We start from the raw sequence: 24,853 nt of genomic DNA, 5'->3' as shown, positions 1-24,853 counted from the left end.
TGGGATATCATGATCTGAGCCAAAAATCAGCTTAACTGACTCAGCCATCCAGGTTCCCCTATTCAGTTTTAAGCCTTAAATAAATCTCTCCTCTATCTTGGTTGAGAATATTGCTAGTTTTAAAGAGTCAACTTAAAAAATCCAAAAATTTTGAAATGAAGGTGACACTTACATACAACAAAATTCATAGAGATACATAAAGATATACACATTTTTATCTATATTATGGGAATGTATATGTCAGTATGACTGTAAAGTTATGAGGTTAGCATAATCTCATATTTTATTTTGAAGTCAAACTATATCCCTAATAGCACACAAATCTACATGCTGTGATCCCACCATGTGAAATGAATACCTTTGTATGCAGCAAGAATGGAAAGGAAGACTATGGAAAATAAAAATGGCTTATTCTTAAAGTGGTACAATTTTTGAAATGAAATTTAAAAGTTATCAATAGTGTTATCAAGTTGGAGAACATATATTTTTTATTATAAGAGGATGGCAGAAAACAGATAACTGAAATTACAGATTAATAATTTAGAGGAGAAAGGGCTAATAGTACTATATATCTTAATGTTTCTAGAAAATCAGCTCTTGTGAAAACTTTTGTCAAGCCTAACCAGTTTGAATGTTGAAAGTATGTATATATTTTTTTCCTTTCTGAAAATAGACATAGAAATAACTGGGTATATTTGTAGAAAGGCTGACCCATAAAATGTCCATTATACTTCTACACATTAGGTACATTTTCCTTTGTTGGCTTGCCCAGCCAGGAACAAAAACAAGTGTCAATAGTTCGTTCTTATCATTCATAATTCTCTGTTTCTGTCACACTATGTTCCCATTGATTACACACAGGGATTAAAATAGAAAACCCTGAGATGGTGCTTTTGCCAGTTACTCAGATGACTTTCTGAACAAGAAAGTTTTATAAGGATGGATGGATGTAAGAACTTGGCTTGAAATATTAAAAAGGCAGGAAAAGACAGCAGAATCTGCTTCTCATTGGCGTAAAGCCCAGATTGTCCTGCTTTTCTGAAATTAAGCCCAAATCCTAAAAATTCTGAATACCTGCTGTCAGCCTCCTGTAAATGGGTCAGGTTTCCCAGAGAATGTTAGCCAGAGGACTGGCAGAGGTAGGCAAACTTGACAGACACTAGTAAACACCACTTCATCATGTAGCTATTTTCATGTCCTACCAGCAGCTCACAGAAGTGCTGACAATCACTTGGGTTGACTCATCAAACACATCTTGGACACCTCCTTGTGCTAGGCACAGTGCGAAAAGCATGGTGGAAATCCAGGTTCCCTCAAGCCCCTAAGCTCAACTGGCCACTCTTGGGGGGAAATTCAGAGCAAAGAATAACAAGGTAGGCTAGATTCAGTCCCGCCTTGTGCCTTGGTTTGCATAGAGGTAGAATCCCAGGAAAGGGGGTGCCTGGTGGCTCAGTTGGTTAGGCACCTTGCTTTTGACTTTGGCTCAGGTCATGATCTCATGTTTCATGAGTTTGAGCCCTGTGTTGGGCAGAGCCTGCTTGGAATTCTGTCTCCCTCTCTCTCTGCCCCACCCCTGCTCATTCTCACTCTCAAAATAAATAAAAATAAACTTAAAAAAAATAAAAAGAGTCTTAAGGGACCCTTCCAGCTCAGTCATGTTTGGTGCTAGGCCTGGGGGCCAGCTGGGCCAGGGAGGGAAATGGTGTGAAAAGTCAACTTCCACTGAAGGAGACAGCAGGTCCATGCTGTTATCCTTTGCATTTTGTTCTTTGGAAAACACTTTTATTATGTATATCAATTGGTTGTATAGAAAAAAAAAATAATAAAGCATTGAGTAGCAGGTATCTACCACTAGCTTTATCAAATCTTTGATTGTTTCCATAACTGCTTCAGATTTTTGAAAAAGAAATGAAGTAATACCACAGTTGAAAAAGTTTATTAATTTCTTCCTAAATCCATTTTCTTCCTTCTATCCCCATGGGTAACTATTACTTTGAAAGTGGTATTATTCATGAGTATGCTTTTAAAGTTTTCTATATATGTAGATATTCACAAAAGTATTTCTTTGCTATCTTTGAAATGTATGTATATTATTTAATTTTTTAAGTTGAGAGAGTGTGTGGGCAGTGAGGAGGGGCAGAGAGAGAGGGAAGGAGAGACTCTTAAGCAGGCTTCATGCTCAGCATGGAGTGCAGGGTTCCCCTGGGATTGTGACCTGGGCCAAAATCAAGATTCGGATGCTCAACCAACTGAACCACCCAGGTGCCCCTGAAAGGTATGTTTGTAAAAAGCGAAATTAAATCATTATTTATTTCTTGGAGGTCTCTTCCCCACTCAGGAGTATGTTTTATATTCAACCATGTTGATTCATGTAACTGCAGTTCATAAGTATTCCACAATTCATCTCCAATCCATAAAAAATAGGTTGCTTCCAATAATTTTTATTATTAAAAGCAATATTTTAAGATCATTTTCATTTTCCTTCTTTTTAAAAAATAAATTGTATATTTAAGTTATCTCTGTGCCCTAAAAGGGGCTTGAACTCACAACTTGAGATCAAGAGTTGCACACTCTTCTGACTAAGCCAGCCAGGTACCCACTTAGATAATTTTCCACATGTCTTCTGTTACGCGTGTATAAAAGTTTCTCTAGGACATATAACCATAAGAGTTGAGTCACTAGTCATAATATTTGTGTATCTTAGGAGAAAATTTCAAACTATTTTCCAACCTTGTACAATCTCAACAATAGTTGAATGAGTATTCATTTTCATCAACACTTGGCATTTTCTGACATTTTAATTTTGTGCCAATCTGATAAAATATCTTAAAAAATTTTTTTAGTCTTTATTTTTGAGAGAGAATGCAAAGTGGGGAGGGGCAGTGGGGGTACAGAGAATCTGAAGCAGGCTGTGTGCTAACAGCAGAAAACTCAATTTGGGGCTTGAACCCATGAACCATGAGATTATGACCTGAGCCAAAGTCGGACACTTAACCAACTGATCCACCCAGGTGCCCCATGATAAAATATCTTAACATGGTTTTGTGTTACATGCCCCTAATTATGAATGAGGTTAATCATCTTTTCTTTTCTTTTTTCTTTTCTTTTTTTTTAATCATCTATTTGTGTGCTGATTAATAACTTACATTTTTGTGCATTTTTCTATTGTTATCTTTTTCTTACTCACTCATAAAAATTCTTTACATATTCTGGATCCTAAACCTCTGTTACTTGAGTTGAAGATATCTTTGGTTTGTAGCTTGTCTTTTTACCCTTTATGGTATATTTTCATGAGCAGAAGTTATTTATTTTAATGTAGTCAAATATATCACTTTTTTCCTTAAAGTTTTCTTTAAAAGACTTATTTCTCACCCCAAAGTCATAAAGCTCTTCTATTTATTTTTTTTCTAAATATTTTAGATATTTGCCCTTTACATTTGAGTCCATGCTGAATTGTTTTTATGACTGGTGTAAGGTAAAGGTCCACTTTCACTTTTTCCCATATATGTAACCAAATTTCCCAACACCATTTACTCTTTCCCTACAGATCTATCATATACTGGGTTTCCATTTATCTGTAAGTCAGTTTCTGGTCTCTCAATTATGCCAATGGTCTGATTGTCTGTCTCCGTGTCCACACTGCATTGTCTTAATTTCTACAGCTTTATCATTAGAACAACAATGCTTTGGGCTTATTGAGGTCCATCTGCCATCCACTTTGGCATTTGTCTCAGATTTGTCATTTTTTAAAACCACACACCGTCATTAATAGCTGCATTGCAATACACTGGAATGAACCTGGTAAACCTCCACTTCATATTTCAGCTTCTTCTACCTCTAGTGTGGGAGACATATGCAGCAAGCAGAATACTCTCTGTAACTCATGTTTAAAATAGAAATATAACCAGCAATAATCTGTCTTTTTGCAACCCTTTCCAGAGTCAATTACCTAAGTAATTATTTCCCTTTCTTATTTTTTAAAAATTTTTTAACATTTATTTATTTTTGAGAGACAGAGACAGAGCGTGAACAGGGGAGGGGCAAAGAGAGAAAGAGACACAGAATCAGAGGCAAGCTCCAGGCTCCAAGCCAGCGGTCAGCACAAAGCCCGATGCGGGGCTCGAACCCACGAACTGTGAGATCATGACCTGAGCCAAAGCCGGAAGCTTAACCGACTGAGCCACCCAGGTGCCCCGATTATTTCCCTTTCAACAACATGCTGGGAAATAACTAAAAAGTAAGGCAAGGACAGTGAACTCTTTGTGATCTTGGATGGTGGGGGCAGAAGTATTAGAGATCGCCACCCCTTGACAACTATTTGGTATACCCCACAGTAGTGCCAGGGCTGCTAGGCTACCAGTCAGTGGGAAACATGGGAAAGAGGTGAGATTATGTGAACTATGCCCAGGAAATAGAAGCTGAATAGTGCTTCAACAGAGTACATAGAAAGTAGACTGTACATTCTTGTCACAGTGATTTTGTCATTCATTGTATGGTGATGATAAACAATTCTTTGTGTTATTATTTGGTAACATTTTTATTTTGTGTAATAAATTCTTTGACAAAAATGAGCTCAAGGGGGAAAAAAGAAAGTGCATGTTTAATAAAAAATAAATACTTAATTTTCATTTCTCGAGAAAATTGACAATGAACATATAACTTTTATTAGAGATGGAAAAGGAGAGATCTGGAAGAATATATATCAAGAGAAATTGTCACTATAGGTAGGAGAAATTATCACAATTCCTTATGTTGATTTTACTTGTCTATATTTTCTTTGTTTCTTATACTTCTGTAATAAATAAAAATAGAAGAAATTTTACTTGAAGCGGTAATTCTTTACTTCAAGACTAAATTCACAACGTGAAATAAACTATATTGCATGTATTAAACCGATAAGGAAAAACTTCAATAAACACAAACTGTGTATTATATTAATGGCCCCCATTAAGGGCTCCCTGTGTCCATACCCTTTGCCTTATAACTTTGTAGTCCTCTTTTCTTCTAACTACAGGTTCAGCCATGCAACTTATCTAGGCCAATGGAATGTTAACAGATGTGAACAAGCAGGGGCTTGAAAAGCACCTGCGCATTTTTGCTTGCTCTCTTGTGCACTGAATTTGTTCACTTTTGCATCTCTGGCTCAGCATGAGAACTTGCCCCAGCTTGTCCATTTGAGGGATGTAAGAGACAGGTGAAGAAAAGCAGAGACCATCCTAGTCCAGAAAACAGTCAGCCGATCTCCAACATGTAGGAGAGTCCAGTCAAGATCAATAGCTGATTGCAGATGCATGAACGAGTCAAGATCAGATAATGACTCAGCTACCACAGACTTGTAAGGAGCAAGAATAAGTCACCAGGTTGGGTTGTCATCAGATTACTATGTCAATGGATAACTGATACAACAAGGAATAAACAATATGCTGTGTAGAGAGGAGAAAACCAACAGACAAAAAAGGAGAGAGAGTTCATATAAATTTTGCCATAGCATTTCCAGATATCACATCACAGAATATTCTGTCCCTTTCTCTAAGGATAGGCTAGAGTACTTTGCAAATCAGACTAAATCTTAGTCTATAACACATGGAGCCCAACATGGGGCTTGAACTCATGACCCTGAGATCCAAGACCTGAGCTGAGATCAAGAGTCAGACGCTTAACAGACTTACTGAAAATTTTAGAATATTTCATCACTCCAAAAAGGAATCCTGTACCCATTAGCATCCACTCCCCATTTCCTTCCAACAAACCTCTCTAACTGCAGCCCCAAAACCACTAATCTACTTTCTGCCTCTATAGATTTGCCTATTCTCTGTATTTCATATATACTATATCAATATGTGGTCCTTTGTGACTTACTGGCTTCTTTCAATTAGCATAATGCTTTACAGGCTTATCCATGTTGTAGTGTGTCAATAGTTCATTCCTTTTTATGGTTGAATAATATTCCACTGTGTGGATATTATATTTTACTTATTCATTCATCAGGTGATAGACACAGAGTTGTTTCCACTTTTTGGCTATATGTATAATATACTAATATATTATATACTTTATATAATATATAACATATAATATATACTAATATATTATACTACACTTAGTATATAGTTATATATTGTTATGTATATTATACATAAAATATACTCTAATATATATTATATATGCTATTATTATACTATATGCCATTTATAGTATAATATAGAATGCTTCTATAAACATTCATGTATATTTTTGTATATACATCTCTTGAGTATATAACTAGGAGTGTAATTTCTAGGTTATATGCTATGTTTAACCTTTTGAGAAACTGCCAGACTGGTTTTCATTGGCTGCACATTTTACATTTCTACCAGCAGTGTATGAGGGTTCTCTGCCAACACTTGTTATTGTCTCATTTATTAGTCATTCTAATAGGTGTGAAGTGGAATCTCACTGTGGTTTTATTTGCATTTCCCTAATAACTAGTGATGTTAACACCTTTTATATTTGTCATTTGTATATTTTCTTTGAAGAAATAACAATTCAGATATTATGCAAATTTTAAAATTAGGTTGTCTTTTTATTGTTGACTTGGAGTTATTTATATGTTCTAGATAGAAGTCCCTTATCAGACGTATAATTTGCAAATATTTTCTCCTATCCTGTGGGTTGTTTTTCATTCTCTTAACAGTGTCTTTTGAAGAGCTTTTCAATTTTGATGAAGTACAATTAATCTTTTTAATTTTTCTTTTGGGGTTTGTGCCTATCTGCAAAGGCAAAATCATAATCCTCCTTTTCTTTTAATCAGCTTCTTGCATCCCTTTTCTTTCTCTGAGTTTAATTTGCTTCTTCTGAGATACAACTTTTAGTTGCTCTTTTTAGTGGGGAGGTCTATAAGTACAAATTTTCTCTCTCTCTCCTTTTTTCTTTTGTCTGAAGCTTCCTTTATTTCATGCTATGCTTGAAGCATGCTTTAGCTGCGTATATAATTCTAGGTTAATTTTTATATGTGAATAGTCTTCTAATTGTTGTCATGGGATAATTCTCAATTTCTTCTCTTTCAGTTCTTAAATCTTTCTTTATGTCTTTGTTACTAAAGGGAGCTGCATATGGATTTACTTTTATTTCTATTTTACAGGACCCATTGTGCTCTGGAATCTGGGGGGGGGGGTCACATCTTTTATCAGTGCTGGAAACTGTCAGCCATTATCATTTTAAATATAGTCTCTCCCCTACTGTCTTTTTTTTGTTTGTTTGCTTTATTTATTTTTGAGAGAGAGAGTACAAGCAAGGGAAGAGCAGAGAGAGGGGGACAGAGGATCCGACGCAGGCTCTGCACTGACAGCAGTGAGCTTGATGCAGGGCTAGAACTCACAAACTGTGAGATCACGACCTGAGCTGAAGATGGTTGCTCAACTGACTGAAGCACCCAGGCGCTCCTCCCTTACCGCCTTCTGTTTTAAGTACGCTCCTTCCCTCCATGTCTCAACTTTTTATTTTTTTATCTCCTTTTTTGCTGCCTTCTGTGAAAAATCCTTAGAGTTACCTTATAGTTAACTAGTACTTAATCTGCTGTTTAACCAGTTGTTTTAAATTTCTAGGATTATGTCCTTCCATTTCTAAATTTTCTCTTTCGCAGTTCCCCATATCCATCTGATGTTTCTTCATAAGGTCTTTCCTTTAATTTTAGGGGTTTAATCTCTCCTTTTATGTCATATTTTGTGTTTCCTAACTGAACTCATGTTTGATTTCTTTTTGTGTGTGTTTTTTTAAAATTATAAAACTCTTTTCTGTGTGTGCCTGGATTGGTTTTATTACAGGAGACCCTCATGTGACCTTAGGTGCAGGAGCATCCTTCCAGAATGGTTTTATATTTGCTCTGATAAGTGCCTCAGGGTTTTCCATTGTCCTGGGATCAATTTTTATGTTAATTTCTTAATTTAGGAATTCCTGACTACAAGGGTAGTGTTAAGCCAAAGCCAAAACCAATGTGAGAAGCAGGACAGGGTTTTTGATGGTTCAGTGAAAAAATGGTTTCTTACCCTGGGTATGGGCAAAGAAATATATATTTTATTGTCACCTCCTCAGGCTGGTGAGACTTTTTTTTTTTACTACCTTTTCATTGAGGATGTCACTGTATGAAAGTTCTAGCTTCTCATAGAGACTTCTGTTCCAATTCCCTATCTGGAGCAGGTCCAAGACCATGTTTTTTATTCTTGCATATGCCTTAAAGTCCCTAGTTTATAGCAACACTCCCCACCCCTCCACACCCCCAGAAATTGCAATGCTAGCTGGAGCCTTTTCCCTCAGATTTCAGCACCTGCTTCCTTTCTGTTATCTGCAGATTTTCTTTCTTGCAAGCTCAGCTGTCTATTTAAAGACTTTTTCTTATACTTTATCCAGCAGTTCTAAGTATTTATAATGGGAGATGTTCCATATTTCCAGGACCATTGCCACCTATTGCTTTCTATGTATTTTTTTTTTAATGTCTTAGGAGCACATTAACTGTGTGGGAAAGTTGGGACGAATACATACACTGTAAGCCAAGGGGGTTATGGGCATATAATTTTAGGGGAATGTTAAGAGGTTTCCATTTTCATATGAATTGTATTTTAAAATTCACTTGCGATAAAAGTTTATGTTGACTCTGTCCCACCTTCCCTCTCAAAATAGCCCTCTCTCACTTTACAAAAAGGAAGGCATACCTGTCATCATTTATCTCACTGTGCAAAACCCTCCAGAGAGCCAAACAAGAGGAGGATGGGAAATACTGCTATTGGGGAAGCATCTTTTAATTACTAATCAAATCACCAAAACTGTACATTAAGGCTTTGTATTTTATACTTACTTTTGCTAAGGGTGAAGTTAGGTTAGAAAAGGAATATTTTGTTCATGTTGGATGTATCTAATTCGGTGTGAGTCTGGGAGAGTAACAACAATTTGTATTTAATGACTTTGCCTCTGCTACCCACAACCCCACCATTGTCAATGGAGGCATCACTTTTTAGGATGAGTCCCATGAAGGAAAAACAAAGTGTTGAAAAGTATTGAAGGCTATAAGGAACTTTTTAAACATAAGCAGTTCTTTTAGGCTACTCTTTTTATTTAGTTTAGGTTAGTTTTCTTTATTTTGAGAAAGACGGAGACAGTGCAAGTGGAGGAGGGGCAGATAGTGGGCAGGGGCAGAGAGAGAGGGAGGGACAGAATCCCAAGCAAGGCTCTGCACTGCCAACACAGAGTCTGATGTGGCTCCAACTCATGAACTCTGAGGTCTCGACCCAAGAGTTGGATACTTAACCAACTGAGCCACACAAGCACCCCTAGGCTACTCTTAACACTCATCCTTAGGCACATCAGTAGTTGGAAAGAAAGGCGTCTTCACACTGAATAAGCAGGACAAGCCTGTGACCCTAACTCTTTTAAATGTAAGTTGAGTGTTTTCTAGGACCTCTATATATGACTTTTGATGAAAAACTTAAGTTTTAAAAAAATTCAGTGTGATTCTATAATTAAAATCTATTTTACAAATCATATAGTGAAATATCTATTTCATCCAATTAAATGCCCAATATTTTTTATTCTTATTAAAAATAGAAAAAGTGTACACTAGCTGTCAGGCCAATTAGTTTATAGTTTATAACCTTTCTCTCTTGTTAAATACCCAAGGAAAGTTTGAACATGGTATCTAAAGAGTTAACAGAGCTATTTTCTGATTTTTATACATGATTCTTATTCTGAAAAGCCAAACACTTATATTTCATACATTCCACAAATTTAACAAAAAGCATGCAGTGCCTCTTATCATACCCCTTGCTTAATAAATGGCTTACTTGTAATTTTGTTTTTTATTTTTATGTTTTAAATTCTTAAAAAAAATTTTTTTTTAATTTGAAAATTTAGGCAGACCTGGGTGGCTCAGTCTGTTAAACATCTGTCTTCAGCTCAGGTCATGATTTCCCAGTCTGGGAGTTAAAGCCCTGTGTTGGGCTCTGTGTTGACAGCTCACAGCCTGGAACCTGCTTTGGGTTCTGTCTCTGTGTGTGTGTGTGTGTCTCTCTCTCTCTCTTTGTTCCTCCCCCACTCATGTTCTGTCTCTCTCTCTCTCTCAAAAATAAATAAACATTAAAAAATTAGTTTAAAAATATGAAAAATATTTTTAATTTTAATTTTTTGTTTTTTCCTTCAAATTTGTATTTAAATTCTAGTTAGTTAACTAGACTCACTTGTAACTTTAGCTACACATTTCAGTTCATTATTTCAAAACAGTAACAAAGAAATAGAGTATTCTCTTCATCTTGTTTCATAACCTAAAATGGAAAAGCCAGCTACAGTAGACCTATATTATTTTAATCTTGATTACTTTTAGTAATATTATTAGATACTATCTATAATTTACTTCTCAATGCTTTATAGCCTTTTTTGAAACATTTAAACACATATTTGTATTGAAAATAAAGTTGGGGAAAAAGGAAGCTACACTTGACTCACAAAGTAAGTCTGATTTACCTGGTGGTATTATGCTAAGTGAAATTAGTCAGCGAAAGACAAATATCCTAGATTTCATTCATATGAGGAATTTAAGATACAAAACAGATGAACATAAGGAAAGGGAAGCAAAAAGAATACAAAAACAGGGAGAGGGACAAAACATAAGAGACTGTTAAATATGAAGGACAGAGGGTTGCTGGAAGGGTTGTGGGAGGGGGAAAGATCTAAATGGTTACGTAAAGGGCATTAAGGAATCTACTCCTGAAATCACTGTTGCACCATATGCTAACTTGGATGTAAATTTAAGAATTAATTATTTTTTAAAAGGTGATTTTATTAAAGCACAGGAACAGAGCCCATGGGCAGAAAGAGCTGCACTGGGGGTGTGAAGAGTGACTGCTTATATACTGTGGCCATTGGGGGAGGAAAAGTCAAGAGGAAGTTTCTTAAAGGATTTCCATATGCTAAAGAGGACTTAAGATTATTGAAGGCAAGCAAAGGTTGTGTTTCCCCCTAGTGAAGCTTATTGTTAAAATACTAGGAAGATCCTAGAGATTAGGCTATTGATAAGATTACCTTTTTCTTATATTACTAAGGTGTTTGTAAACTGATGGAGACTCTATCAGTTTAACCACTTTCCTTTGTTCTTAGGCAGCCAGGAGTGCCAGAGGAATATCACACTTATCTTACCTGGGGAGGGGCGGGGTTGGTTTGTGCTAGCTTGTGCCTGGCCCTTGGCTTGCCTTATGGTCCCTCATCATAATGATATAATCAGTGAAAAAATTTAAGCATATAATTCTGTTACTTTAGGATAAAATTCTGCGGGGGAATTAGGAGTATGTGTCCTAGAAGAAAAAGGAATAATATGAAATTCCTAGCTGTAGAAAAAGAATTTAAGTATCTTTAAAATGGATACTGGTGAATATCCATATTCCATCGAATTATGGTATTTAGTCTCCATTGCATAAAGTGAGGATAGTGATGGAATAGTTTTGTTTTTAAATGACAGTATTTATAAGATGCCATAAATGATATCTTTTGTGGGGCGCCTGTCTGGGCTCAGTTGGTGGATGCTGGAGAAAAAGGAAGGCAAAGTTATTTTCTACCATAGTGGGGAATTAATAGAATATGACAAAAAGTTAAAAAAATCTAAATCTGGTAATAAAGGCATATTACTTAAATACAAAGACCAAAACAATCAGCCAAGAGAGGTGAAAATAATTACTTCCTGGAAGAGAGAAACAGGAGGAAAGAGAATAGGAAACTCCTATTTTTTACAACAAACCAGAGGGAACTCTTAACTCTTTAAACTATGACATATGTAACTTTGATAGAAATGAAAACTTGAAAAAAATTAAAGCAAATAACCAAAGATTATATTTTAATATATAATAGAACACAACTTCCCTGAGGTGAAAAAACACCTGAATCTGTAGGTATGGATAATTAAAAGAAACTATTACCTAGACCTACTCTTGTAAGTTTTGAATTTTAAGGATAAAGAATCCCATAGTAAAATTTACTACAAAGGAACAAAAAAAGGGAATGTTTTATACTTTTCCTCAACAACAAACATTAGAGGAACAATGGAGAAACTTCTAAAAATTTAAAGGAAAAAAATATGTTCCGGGGTACCTGGGTGGCTCAGTTGGTTAAGCATCCAACTTCAGCTCAGGTCATGATTTCATGGTTTGTGAGTTCAAGCCCCGCATTGGGCTCTGTCCTGACAGTTCTGAGCCTGGAGCCTGCTTCAAATTCTGTGTCGCCTTCTCTCTCTGCCTGTGTTCTGCTTGGATTCTGTCTCTTCCTCAAAATAAATAAACATTAAAAAATACATATGTTCAGGAATTCTATAGTTAACCAATGTATCTTTTCTCTACTTGAAAGGGAAAAAAAGACACATTCACAGGTTTTGTTTGTCTGTTTGTTTTTGTTTTTTAAGAATTTTAAAAAGTAATCTCTACATCCATTGTGGGGCTCAAACTTACAACCCCGAGATTAAAGAGTTTCACACTCTCCTGATTGAACCAGCTAGCCGCCCCTCACAGATATCTTTAAAAGCACATCATCCTCATATTTTTGTAGAAAGAAAACCTGCTGGTTGATGTATTCCATCTCAAAGATTTCAAGGAAAAGAACCTCAAAGATCAGGGTACAAAAGAGCTCTCTACAGGGATTAAAGTAAGGCAAAGAATGTAATCAATATATTTTTATAATTGTAGTTTCAAAACAATTCAAATGTGAAAATTATTGAAAGACAAAATAATAATTTCACAATAGTAACAGGTAACATATTTATAAAGTGGTAGGCTCTACTCTAAATGCTTAACATGAATTATCTCATTTAATCCTCAGAATAGGCTAGTGATGGTAAGCACCAGCATTATGCCCATCTGATAGATGAGGAAACTGAAGCATGGGGGAGGTAAGTGATTTGCCTAAAGGCACACAGCTAATATACTGGCTATTTAACTGTCTCTTATGCTGTGATCCTGAGGTTGGAACTCTGCAAATGGTATTTCTCAAACTTCCTTGACAGCCGGCTCCCTGTTTCTGCTAGTAAGAGGCACTGGAAGAAGACTGTAGAGAGGGAGTAGGAGAGAAGGCTCATCCTCCCTGTCTTCCAGTGCTGTCAGTGTTGTTCCACCATCAGCAGCAAATTGGCTCTTCCCCCAGCTTCTTTGGGTACCCTCAGCATGAATCCTGCTTCACCGCTCCAGAGGTATTTCAGCAGGGGTTAGGAAGGAATCCTCTCCTCCTCTGGAGTCCAAGCATCACCTGACAGTTTCTTCTCAAAGATCTGAGCACCAACACTACATGGCCTCTCCTCTGAGCTTGTAGGTTCTGGAAACAACTTCTTCCTTTTGTTTCACAGCACTAAAAGTGGAAGCTTTTTCCTGAAGTTATTAATCTTTGTTTACCTCAACTTCTCATTTTTTTCCTTTTAGTCTTCCAACACCTGTGTAACCAATTCCCTGTAATAAATATCTTCTGTTTGAACCATCCATGACTACCTAGGGTAGTCCAAAAATGAAGTGATGTAAGCTAGTTAAGCATGCAGGGGACTGCTGTCTTAGGGACATTCAGAAATGCACACTCAATACTGAAGGGTCTCTAGAATATAGCAAGACCCTTCCTAATAACCAGGGAACCAGCCAAATGCTATGGGCCAAAGTCCCAGCCACAGAAAATGTAGATCAGCGGACTGGAGACCATGATGCTCTGTAACTCCCCAATGATTGTCTCCTAAGCACTGTAGCTTAATTTTGAGTGGCATATGATAGCATCTTCCTGGTTGTATGTGGTCTGTTTCCATGATGTATTGAGTAGTGCTGTTTGTTGTTGAACATTAATGCCTGTAACACCAAGCTAAACACCTTCTTTTGGGATATGTTTCCTCTCTTTAAATGACCTTGCCTTGTCTAATAAATAAATGATTGTCTCACCCTGAAAAATAAAATATCCTCTGTTTGAAATAGTGTGGTTTCTATTTTTCTGATCTGGGATAAGGTTTAACTCCAGAGACTATACTTTCAATCACTATTCATATTACTCTAAGTTCTTAAAAACAAAACAAATATATATGTAAACATGATTTTAAATAATCTTGGAAGAGGAAGTAAACATTGTAAAATGTAATTAGAGTATTAGATTTTATTTTTAAAGTTTATTTTGAGAGAGAGAGGGAGAGAGAATCCCAAGCAGGCTCCACACTGTTAGCCTGACACAGGGCTTGAACTCATGAACCATGAGATTATGACTTGAGCCAAAATCGAGTTGGACACAACTGACTGAGACTGAGCCACCCAGGTGGCCCAGAGTATTTAGATCTTAAATAATGATTAGAGAGAAGTGAAAACTTCTGTGACACATGAAAGCTATATTGATTGAGTGAAACTTTGAGCTCATAATGGTTTTATTTTGAAATAAGAAAAAAGCAAATAAACCAAATATTCATCTGAATAATTAGAACCATAACAAAATAAAGCTAACTAAAGCCAAAGGAAAAAACAAAATAGAAATAAAAGTAGAAAATAATGAATTGGAAAATAGAAAACTCTCCTCGGTTGATTTTTCAAAATCTAATAGTTTCTTTGAAAAAATATACAAATAGTTGGTCTGAGCAAATTATTAGATGGGAGAAAATGTAAACATAAAAAATTGGAAAAAGAAATGGATATAATAACAGAATGTTCTTACACTCATGAGAATGAAAAATTCAAATGAATGAAAATAAGCCATTAATTCCCTAGAACTATTTTATGTGCTGAGGATATAGTGGTTAACAAGCTAAAGTTTTTACCTTCAAATTTTACATCTATCTACCTGGTTAACATTTATATCCTAACCATCTCCTTGCCTACTCTACCAAAGCTAAATGGAAAAATCTATGATTTTTAAAATATTTAAACCTTATGTCTATTTTTGCTCATCACTTTATCACTTAAAAAATTGTCAGTGCCTGTTAGAGGTCCTTGTGCATGGTGGAAAAAGCAGGCTGTAATGCAGTGTGTTCTCTTTAAACTAAAACTATTCACACACATGTTCATAGGTAATTTATACGCATATCCATCTAACTGTTGTAGGGTTTACTTGTAGATAATAAGATCAATTATTTTTATTTTCTTCTTTCTGCTTTTCTATATTTCAAATCATTTTACAAAATGATTATGTATTATAACTAGAAAAATAGTTTTAAAAATAACATAACTCATATGATCAAATTGGGGGAAAAGGTAAAAAGGTTTTTCATTTATGTGAAGTGGGTTTTAATTGATGTCTTTAATATATAAAGAGCTGAAGGGCACCTGGGTGGCTCAGTCAGTTAAGTGGCTCACTTCAGCTCAGGTCATGATCTCACAGTTAGTTAGAGCCCTGTGTTGGGCTCTGTGCTGACAATTCAGAGCCTGCTTTGGATTCTATCACTCTTTCTGCCCCTCCCCCGTTTGTGCTGTCTCTTTCTCTCAAAAATAAACAAACATTAACAAAGAAAATTTTTTTTAATATATAAAGAGCTGAACATCCAATTTGAAATAGTCACTCAGGCACTCTATCACATCACCCTAGTCCAATGATCTGTATGGCATTCATCACTATCTAACATTTTCCTTGACTTGTTTGCTTATTGTGTTCTCACCCTGACCCAATGTAAACTCTCTTACAAGAAGAAACCTTGGTTATCTTGTTCCCTATCATGCTCCCTATACCTAGAACAGTGCCTCGTACACTGGAGGAGTTCAATATTGAATGAACTGATGAAATTGAATACACAAAGAGCATTTTCAAAGCAACTGTTAAGAAATGCTCCAATAGAAAAATGGAAAAGGATATAATTTTAAAATGAAGAAATACACATATCCAATGAGTATTAGACTATAAACTCTGTAAGGGAAGGTATGTATCTACCTTATTTATCATAATTTTTCTAGCTCCTAGCATGTAACAGGTACTTAACAACTAATGAATGAACATGATGTTATAGAAAAAATTTTCATGATGCTTTTCAAGGACAGTCAGGAAGATTTTATTCATGAGGGACTATTGCAATAAGGGTTTTGTAGTAGGAGAGAGAGATGGAGCTCAAGTCTAAATATAACCAGGATAGGTGAAGATTTATAGCCAAGGGTGGGGGTCAGTGGATAGAAAATTACTATGAGGAGAAACATCAAGGTTAGGGGGACTCTTGCTAGACAGACTCAGTAGGATTCTTGGTGAAGGCAGGCCAAGGTGATAAGATACGGAGAGGGTGGGATGAGGAATTTGATCAGATATCAAGAAAGGGGGATTTGTTCTAAACTGACTCGGCAAGGTTCCTGCTGAAACTGGACTAAGTGGGCTAAGCACAGAGCCCAAGGTTGAGATCTAGTTAAAAAGAAGACTCAGAGGAGCCTGGCTCAAATTTGGTGAAATAGAGTCTCTGTCAATGAAAAAGTGTCCAAGCTCACTAACTTAAATAATGGCAATTAAAACAATGAGCACTATCTCTACCTATCAAAATGAGATAGATTTCTCTCCTAACTGTACAAATTTTGCAAGGGTATGGAATACCTAAGATTTACTGTCTTCTTTTAAGACCAAAAAGTCCTTGAGGTCAAAGAGTGAATCTATCTTGTTTATTGTAATAAAATTTCTGGGGTGTAATCCATGGTAGGTGTTTAATACATGTTAACTGAATCAAAGAGTGGAGAGCAAATCAGTATAATTTTCCTGGAGGAAGCATAATTTAATACATATATGTAAATATAAATAATATGCATGTAAGTATAATATACATATATAATATATATGTAAAAAAGTAAATTTTTGAAAATAAAACAATAAAATATTCAATAGTAAAGAACTGATTACTAAGCATCCATTATAAATAATGTTTCTGGAGAATATATAATGACATGGGAAACTGTTAAATGAAAAAACATAATAGAATATATCAAATGTGCAATGGAATTCAATATAGTAAAAAAGCAACAACTGCATTTATATACAGAAAAAAAATTCTAAAAGGAAATTGATCAAGTCACTGCAGAAATAAATGGATAGATATTCCATGTTCATGGGTTGCAAAAATTAATATTGTTTTAATATCTATATTACCAAAAGCAATCTATAGATTCAGTACAATCCGTCTCAAAACATAAATGGAATGTTTCACAGAAATAGAACAAAAAATCCTAAAATTTTGTATGGAAGAAATAAAACCCCAAAAAGCCAAGGCAATCTTGAGAAAGAAGAACAAAACCATCACGTTCCTTAATTTCAAAGTATATTATAAAGCTATACCAATTAAAATAGTATGGTATTCAGATAAAACAAATATATCAATGGAACAGAACAGAGATTCCCAGAAACAAACCCATGCACCTATGGTCAATTAATTTAAGGCAAAAAAGCCAAAAATATGCAATGAGGAAAAAACTCTCTTCAATAAATGATGTTAGAAAAACTTGACAGCTACATGCATAAGAATAAAACTGGCCCACTATCTTGTATCATACACAAAAATCACCTCAAAATGGATTAAAGACTTGCACCTGAAACCATAAGACTAGAAGAAAACATAGGTAATAAGCTCCTTGACATAAGTCTTGGAGGTGATTTTTAAAAATCTGACACCAACAGTAAAAAAAGCAAAAATAAACACCAAATTAAAAAACTTCTGCACAGCAAAGGAAACCATCAACAAAATGAAAAGGCAACCTTCTGAATAGATGAAAATATTTGCAAATCATATATCTGATACAGGGCTAATTCCCACAACATAAAAGAATTCATACAACTCGGCAGCAAAAACAAAAAACAAAAAGCAAAAACAAAAACAAAATCCCTCAAACAATCCAACTAAAAGATGGGCAGAAGAACTGAATAGACATTTTTCCAAAAAACTCACCATACACTTAACCAATAGGTACATAAAAAACATTCTATGTATTTTTTTTTTCTGAGAGAGAGGGAGCAAATGAGCAAGAGGCAGAGAGGGAGAGAGAGAGAATCCTCCAAGGGGCAGAAGGAGAGAGAGGGGGAGAGATAGAGCGGGGCTCACCCGAAGTGCGGCTCATGCTTACCTGATGTGGGGCTCAAGCTCACCCAATGCAGGACTCAAACTCACTAACTGTGAAATCATAGCCTGAGCCAAAGTCAGATGCTTAACTGACTGAGCCATCCAGATGCCCCAAGATGCTCTATATTATTAATCATTAGGGAAATAAAAATCAAAACCACAGTGAGACAGCACCTCACCTGTTAGAATGACTAGTATCAAAAAGATAAGAAATAACAAATGTTGGTGAGGATATGAGAAAAAGGAACTCTTATGTACTGCTGGTGGGAATGAAAATTGGTATAGACACTATGGAAAACAGTATGGAGCTTCCTCAAAAAAAAACCCCTAAAAATAGAAATACCACATGATCCAGCAATTTTACCTCCATGTACCTATCCATAGGTAACAAAACTACTAACTCAAAGATACCTGCACCCCCATGTTCCTTACAGCATTATTTACAATAGCAACATATGGAAACAACCTAAGTGTCCATCAGTGGATGAATGGGTAAATTGTGATATATACATATATATACAGTGACATATGAATACTGATACATATATAGTGATACATATATATAGTGGAATATTACTCAGCCATGGAAAAGAATGAGATTTTGCCATTTGTAACAACACGGATGGACCTCTAGGGCATTATTATGTTAAGTGAAATAAGTCAGACAAAGCAAAATACCATATGCTCTTTCTTACATGTGGAATCTAAAAAATATATATATTTTAAGCTCATAGGTAGAGAGAACAGATTGATGGCTGCCAGAGGCAGGGGTGATGGATAGGAGAAATGGGTTAACTGGGTTTTTTTTTTGTCTGTTTAAATAAATTGAATTTTATATATGTTTTATTTTTAAAATTCTTCTTTTTATTTTAGGTAGGCTTCACGCTGAGCCCGGATTCCTAACACAAGGCTTGAACTCAATGACTCTAAAATCAAGACCTGAGCTGAGATCAAGAGTTGGTCACTAAACTGACTGCCCCTAATAAAATGAATTTTTTAAAAAAGGACTGAGAGCTGCATATTGGACATAGTAATGTGGAGAACTGGTAGAGATGGCAAGGACAGACAGTTGCACTGTTGTGCTTTGCTGGAAAGAGGTGCAGAAAAATGGGGTAGTTGCTGAAGGACAATGAAAGTTCAAGGTAAATTGATACAAAACTAATGACATAAAATAAACTTCTGGAGAGGGTAGAATTGAATGACCTAGAACATCTCAGGTGCCTTTCATGTTGTTTAGAGAGGACTGAATAACCCATACATTTTCTTTATAAATCCTTTGAGATTTACTGATCTTTAAATGTGGACTTTCAGGTCTAGAAACTTTTAGGAGGAATTCTTCTGAAAGAACATTTCTGTGGTTAACTGAACCATTAGAGCTCAAATCTAATAAGGACCCTGATAAGAAGCATTAAATATTTTTCAGTATTTTGATAGTTTTTTCATTAAATTACTAATTCATTTGTTCAAAATATTTATTAAGCACCCACTATGGTGTGAGTCAATAGCTAAGGACAGAAAGATGAGTTTGGGGGCACCTGGGTGGCTCAGTCGGTTAAGTGTCTGACTTTGGCTCAGGTCATGATCTGGTGGTTCATGAGTTCCTGCCCCACACTAGGCGCTGTGCTGAGCTAGAGTCTGCAGCCTGCTTCAGATTCTGTGTTTCTCTTTCTCTGTCTCATCCCTGCTCATGCGTGTGTGTGCTTTCTCTTTCTCTCAAAACTAAACATTAAAAAAAATTAAAAATAAAAGAAAGAGGAGTGTGATGTAATCCTGAACGGATAAACAGGTTAACCAATAATGACAGGACAAACTGATATGGGCAATAACGGAGGTACAAAGTTCTGCAGTAACAGTGAGTAGCAGAACACAGCAGAAGGAAGAGCTGAAAGATTTATAGGGCACCTAAAAAGAGAAAGGGGATTAGGACCTCCAGTGGGCTGTTGGTCTGGATATATTGAAAAGTTCCTGAAAATTTTGAGCTTCATGAAACAATCATTGAAAAAAAAAAAAAGAGGTCAATAGCAGTTATTTCTGACTGATTTTTATTCTGAGCTGCCTTTTTACTTTCTTCAAGGATTATGTAATTACTTTTCTAACCGGAAAACAAAAACAGTGAATGTTTTTTTCAAAGGAGGAGAATGGTTGTCATAATTTCCCTTCTGCTAAACCGTGGTTCTCAAACGTGAATATGAATCAGAATCACCTGGATAGTTGGTGAAAGATTACTGTCCCTGACCCACCTAAATATATTTTAGCTGTTTGCACTCTGTGCCTTTCTTACCAGAGGTAGTTCCCTCTATCATTTAAAAACATTTAATTTTATAGAATATTTTAAATTCCGTGAAAATGAGGGTTGTATTTTATTCACTTTTAAGCGTCTGCTCTCATATTAAGCACTAAGGAATTGCTACAAATGAATTTCTGAAAACTGTATCCCTATGTATCATTTTTAGTGCTGGAGAAAATGCAACAATAATAAATATGTCAATTATACCACAGTTGAGAAGGACAAATATTTAAATTTAAAAAAGTTTTTAAAGATGTTAAACCAAAAGTGGAGAAAAAAGTATGTGGTCCTTTCCCTTAAGCGATGCATAATATTATTTCATTATTTAATAATCAAATAGTTAATGAGCTGAGTGAGGCCTGATAATCTGCATTTCTAATAAATTCCACTGGACTAAAAGCTGGCAGTGGAGAATGGCTACATGGTATAGTGAAGATGATGAGAGTTTTGAGGGGAGTCAGGTTTCGATTCTGCCTCTGCCTTTTACAGGCTCTGCGTAGACATACAATAACCCCACTCAGCCTGTTTCCACATTGACAAAATTAAAAATGCACACCTCAAAGGTGTATTATGGTATTACGAAGGTTCAGTGATATGATTAAATATCCAACACAGTGCGGGCCTTAGTTAAGGTAGTTAATTCATGTTGGTCCCCTTCCCTTTGCTTTCCTCTAAGGATGCACCACACATCTGCCATAACTGGGTTTACTACGACATGAGTTAGCCACACGGAGCAAATCATTTCCTGCAAACCTAACAAACCATATCTATCCTTCTGCTACCAATAAAATATTCACCATTCATCTGTAAAATTGGGGAGAATAGTCTAATCATACCTACCTTGATAGGTAATAGTATCTACTTTGAAGAGATACATACATGAGGATTAAACAAGAAAACACCTTAAGTGCTTAATACAGTAACTGCCATATGGAAAACACACGGTTATCGTCATTTTCTTTCTCCCTTCCATTTGATTAGGTTTCTATCCATAGTATCTCCTGGACTGAGTTCAAGAGCTTTCCTAGTCCAGAATACTTCAAAACAATTTTTTCTACCTTAATCAGATTGCTCTCTTCTATGTCACATTTAATTTGAAGTCAATTTTATTTGGCTTACTTAAGAACTGGTAAGGATACACACTACATAAACTACTGTACTGAATGTTTGAGAAGATAAGTAGAAGACTGTTCCATGACTTTTAGTACTTGAGGTGACAAATGACCAAATACAGGAAAAGATGAACAGGAAGGAATGCAAGGAAGGGTGGGGCAAGGCAAATTAGACAGAAAGTTAAGTGTGGTAGGTGTTTGGGCATTATAGTAGCTGATCTATGATTTTTGTTTTTTTAATCTGTGATTATTTTACACTCCGGAACAAGAGAATTACTAAGAGTTGTAGGACAGCACTGGTATTATGGCTGAGAAAATAGGTCCAGAGATCTAAGTGGTCTAGGGGCACAGCTATGGAGTGGTAGAAATTCCCTGTCTCCTGGTCCCTTGTTGTTTCTCAATATATTTCTAAATATTTTCAAGTATTTTAATCAGTTTATAGTTGTTCTTTCTAAGTAGACAGTTCAGTGTAGCTAGTTTAGCACTGGGCTCTAAAGCCAAAATGTTTGGGTTTGAGCCCTTGTTTTGCCAGTCACTACCTGTGTGACTTAGGGCAAGTCATTAATCTCTGTGCTTCAATTCCCCAGTCTAAAAAACGAGCATAAAACAATATTACCTTATTTCAACATTACCAACAAATAACTTGTTATATGTGAAGGATTAAAAATTGTGGTTTTATCCTTATAAAGCTATTAGTCTCTGAGAGAACGGAAAACAAGAAATCCAGTGTTCTAATGGTTTTTTTTTCTTTTGCTTCTTCTTTAAAAAAACCTCATCAAAGCATCCAGATGGCTTAATCCTATCAGATAAAAACAAGTTTTTGTTACTCAGAAGTGAGAGTTGGAATTTGCATAAGTCTGGCCTAGTCTGATAACAGGAATGTCTAGAAAAGTAATAACCAAGATAGAAACAGATTCTAGGACCAACAGAACTTCCTCAAAAAAGTCAGTCAAGGGGCACCTGAGTGGCTCAGTCAGTTGGGCCACAGACTCTTGATTTTGGCTCAGGTCATGATCTCACTGTGGTGAGACTGAGCCTCATTTTGGGCTCCGCATGGAGCTTGGAGCCTGTGTGGAATATTCTCTCTCTCTCTCTCTCTTTTTCTCATCTCTCTGCCCCTCCCCTGCTTGAGAGCCCTCACTCACTCACTCTCTCAAAATAAATAAATGTAAAGTCAGTCAAGATCAAGAGATGTAGAGAAAGATGGAGTAATGAATCTAATTCCAAATGAGGTTTCCCATCTATTTTAAGGTCTATTTCAAACTTCCTTAAGACAAAATCTAGCCTTTTAAGGCAAGTGCAGAGAAATGCCTCCCTGGACTTCCTTTCAGGGAATGTTTTAGCAGGTGCTGCATTCCACCCTGGAGGTGGCTGCATGAATTTGTGAACTGAAGTGACAACATTGACTCCCTCTGGAAGAAGAAATGCTGTCTCTATATAGGAAGCTTAACTGCAAAGGCAGTACTTAAAAAGAGGAGGAGGAGAGGAAGAAGGAAAAAAGGAAGGAGAAGCCACAGCCATGCTGCTGCCAACCTAGTCACAGCTCAGTTCAATATTTAAATTAGAGAAAACAAGAAGCATTCCCTCCCCCTGCCCCCATTCTCCCCACTCCCCCGCTTCTCATCTCTCCTCTCCTCAAATGCCTGTTGAAAAAGTTCTGGGACGAATTACAAGCCAGGAAGGCTGCCGCAGAATTAGGGAGAGCAGGTGGAGGTGAGAAAACCTCTATTCAGGTAGTCAGAAAAATCATGGATGGGGAGGGGGCAGGGATTTGAAACTACCTTCAGCATCGTCGATCAGGAAATCTAGGGATGTAGAAGGGTACTAACTGGCCTTCCAAATCTTCTGCATTTGGCTGATGAAAACCACATTGTCCTCCAAGTGGACTTTGGCACTCAGGCGATATCAGGGTAAAATAAACATCAAGGAAGGAGGAAGGAGGGAATCTTGAGTTTTGAAAAAGAAATAACAGAAGATCAGTCTTGGGTTCTTGTGTGAGGGGATTTGTGAGGGTCAGGCCCACCCACATCATCAGCAAACGTGGAAGAATCAAGGGTCACTGTCGGCAGACGAGCCAGCCTCAGTTTGGGGTCACGGCCAATGGCTTGGATCTGCTGGTACCCTAGGATCTCCTCTGCACACACCCTTTAAGTTTCTTGGTTTGAGACTTGCCTGTAGATTCTCAGCCCAGTCTTATTAAGCGTTCTCGCTGCGCCTAGCTCAGAGGTGACTACCGAGCGATTCTCAACATTTGGGAGCAAAAACGGCTTTTGAGGTTGGGGGCGGAAGGGCACAGGTTTTACTCAGAGTTAGCGTTCAATTGTGGCCTTGTACCAACTGCCAGAAAAATCCTCCGGGTCACCCCTTGTCTTCCACCTTCTGCCCAGGTGACGTCGGTAAGCCCCGCAGGACTCGCCAGAGGCTAAGCGGTTAAGCCGCGTCCTTCAGGTGTCAGGCTCGATCCATTTGGAAACAACAATCCCCAGAATCCCTTGTGCAGGGAGGTGAAATCGCAAATAAGATGGCTCCAAAAGGGTGGAACATGCAGCAGTTTCCTAGTCCTTGGCGGTTTCTTTACCGGATATGTTTAAATAACCGAATCCCCACAAATGCACCACCCCACTAACTACCTTCGAGGCCGAGGAGGCCACCGCAGCCTCCTCGCTCGCTCCTTCAGGGGCATCCTGGGAGTTGTAGTGCAGCGGGTGGCTTGTGCCGAACTACGTTTCCCATGGTGCCCTGCGGGCCGGGCGATAAAAGTTCTTTTCCAAAACTCTCTCCACACCGAGACACCCCTCTCCCGGGTCCCCTTCTCTTCCACGACTCCTTCTCGTCTGTCGCGACCCGGCGGCAGCAACAGGAGGGCCTCGGCTCCTCACCTTGCTGTCCCGAGCGGCACTTCCGGCGACGGTTCACTTCCTGGTTGGGTGGATGGAGCCGAGCGGGAGCGCGCGCGGGGGAGGGGCGGCGGGTCAGTCTCCGCCGGGCGCTCCGGGGGATCAGCTGGCGGGCGGGCGGGCGCCGAAAGCTGCCCCGGCTCTCGCTGCAGCGCCGCCTCCTCTCCGCGTCGCAGGCCGGCCCCGCGGCCGTGACAATGTTGCAGGGCTGGTAGCTGGGCGCCAGCCGCCGAGCCTTCTCAAGTGGGTGCCGCTGGGATGCTGCCTCGCGGGGCGGCGGGGAGACCGAGAAGGAGGGGGAGGCTGTGCTCGGCTGGGTCGGCGCTGCGGGAGGCGGCCAAATCCTTCCCTTTTCCGAGCCGCGAGGACCGGGTCCGGGGCTCCGCTCGGGATTTCAGCCCCAGGGTTTTTCTCGCTAGGAAAATGCATGAAGCGTTTCCTCGGGATGATGGCTTTTGCTCCCTCTAGGACTCAGCGGTTGAATTCGTAAGTGTGTTACTGATTCATCCTCTCTTCTTCTGTCATCACA

The 24,853-nt window shown here is 37.5% G+C and overlaps 1 protein-coding gene and 1 long non-coding RNA gene across 17 annotated transcripts in view; one reads left to right on the top strand and one right to left on the bottom strand.

Annotated features, from left to right (window-relative positions):
- Nucleotides 1-4,641: 4,641 nt before the first annotated feature.
- On the bottom strand, nt 4,642-24,807 carry LOC115289915. Its single transcript, XR_003907865.1, has 2 exons — nt 23,209-24,807; nt 4,642-4,792 (listed from the first exon to the last, which is right to left on the bottom strand). It is a non-coding gene; the product is annotated as an uncharacterized LOC115289915 (long non-coding RNA).
- AAK1 (AP2 associated kinase 1) overlaps nt 24,207-24,853 on the top strand; it is a 164,417-nt gene continuing 163,770 nt past the window's right edge. For 2 of the 16 annotated variants that reach the window (XM_029937527.1, XM_029937526.1), the window contains exon 1: nt 24,208-24,567. The gene's annotated coding sequence lies outside the window, so the exon portion shown is untranslated. Of the gene's footprint in view, nt 24,568-24,687; nt 24,811-24,853 lie in introns of those variants that run through there. The other 14 variants (XM_029937525.1, XM_029937528.1, XM_029937532.1 and 11 more) reach the window with 12 other exon arrangements.

Source organism: Suricata suricatta, chromosome 4 (genome assembly GCF_006229205.1).
Source record: "Suricata suricatta isolate VVHF042 chromosome 4, meerkat_22Aug2017_6uvM2_HiC, whole genome shotgun sequence".
In the NCBI taxonomy this organism is placed as follows: Eukaryota; Metazoa; Chordata; class Mammalia; order Carnivora; family Herpestidae; genus Suricata; species Suricata suricatta.
Note: the sequence above shows the minus strand (reverse complement) of the source record. Positions and strands in the feature narration are given on the sequence as shown.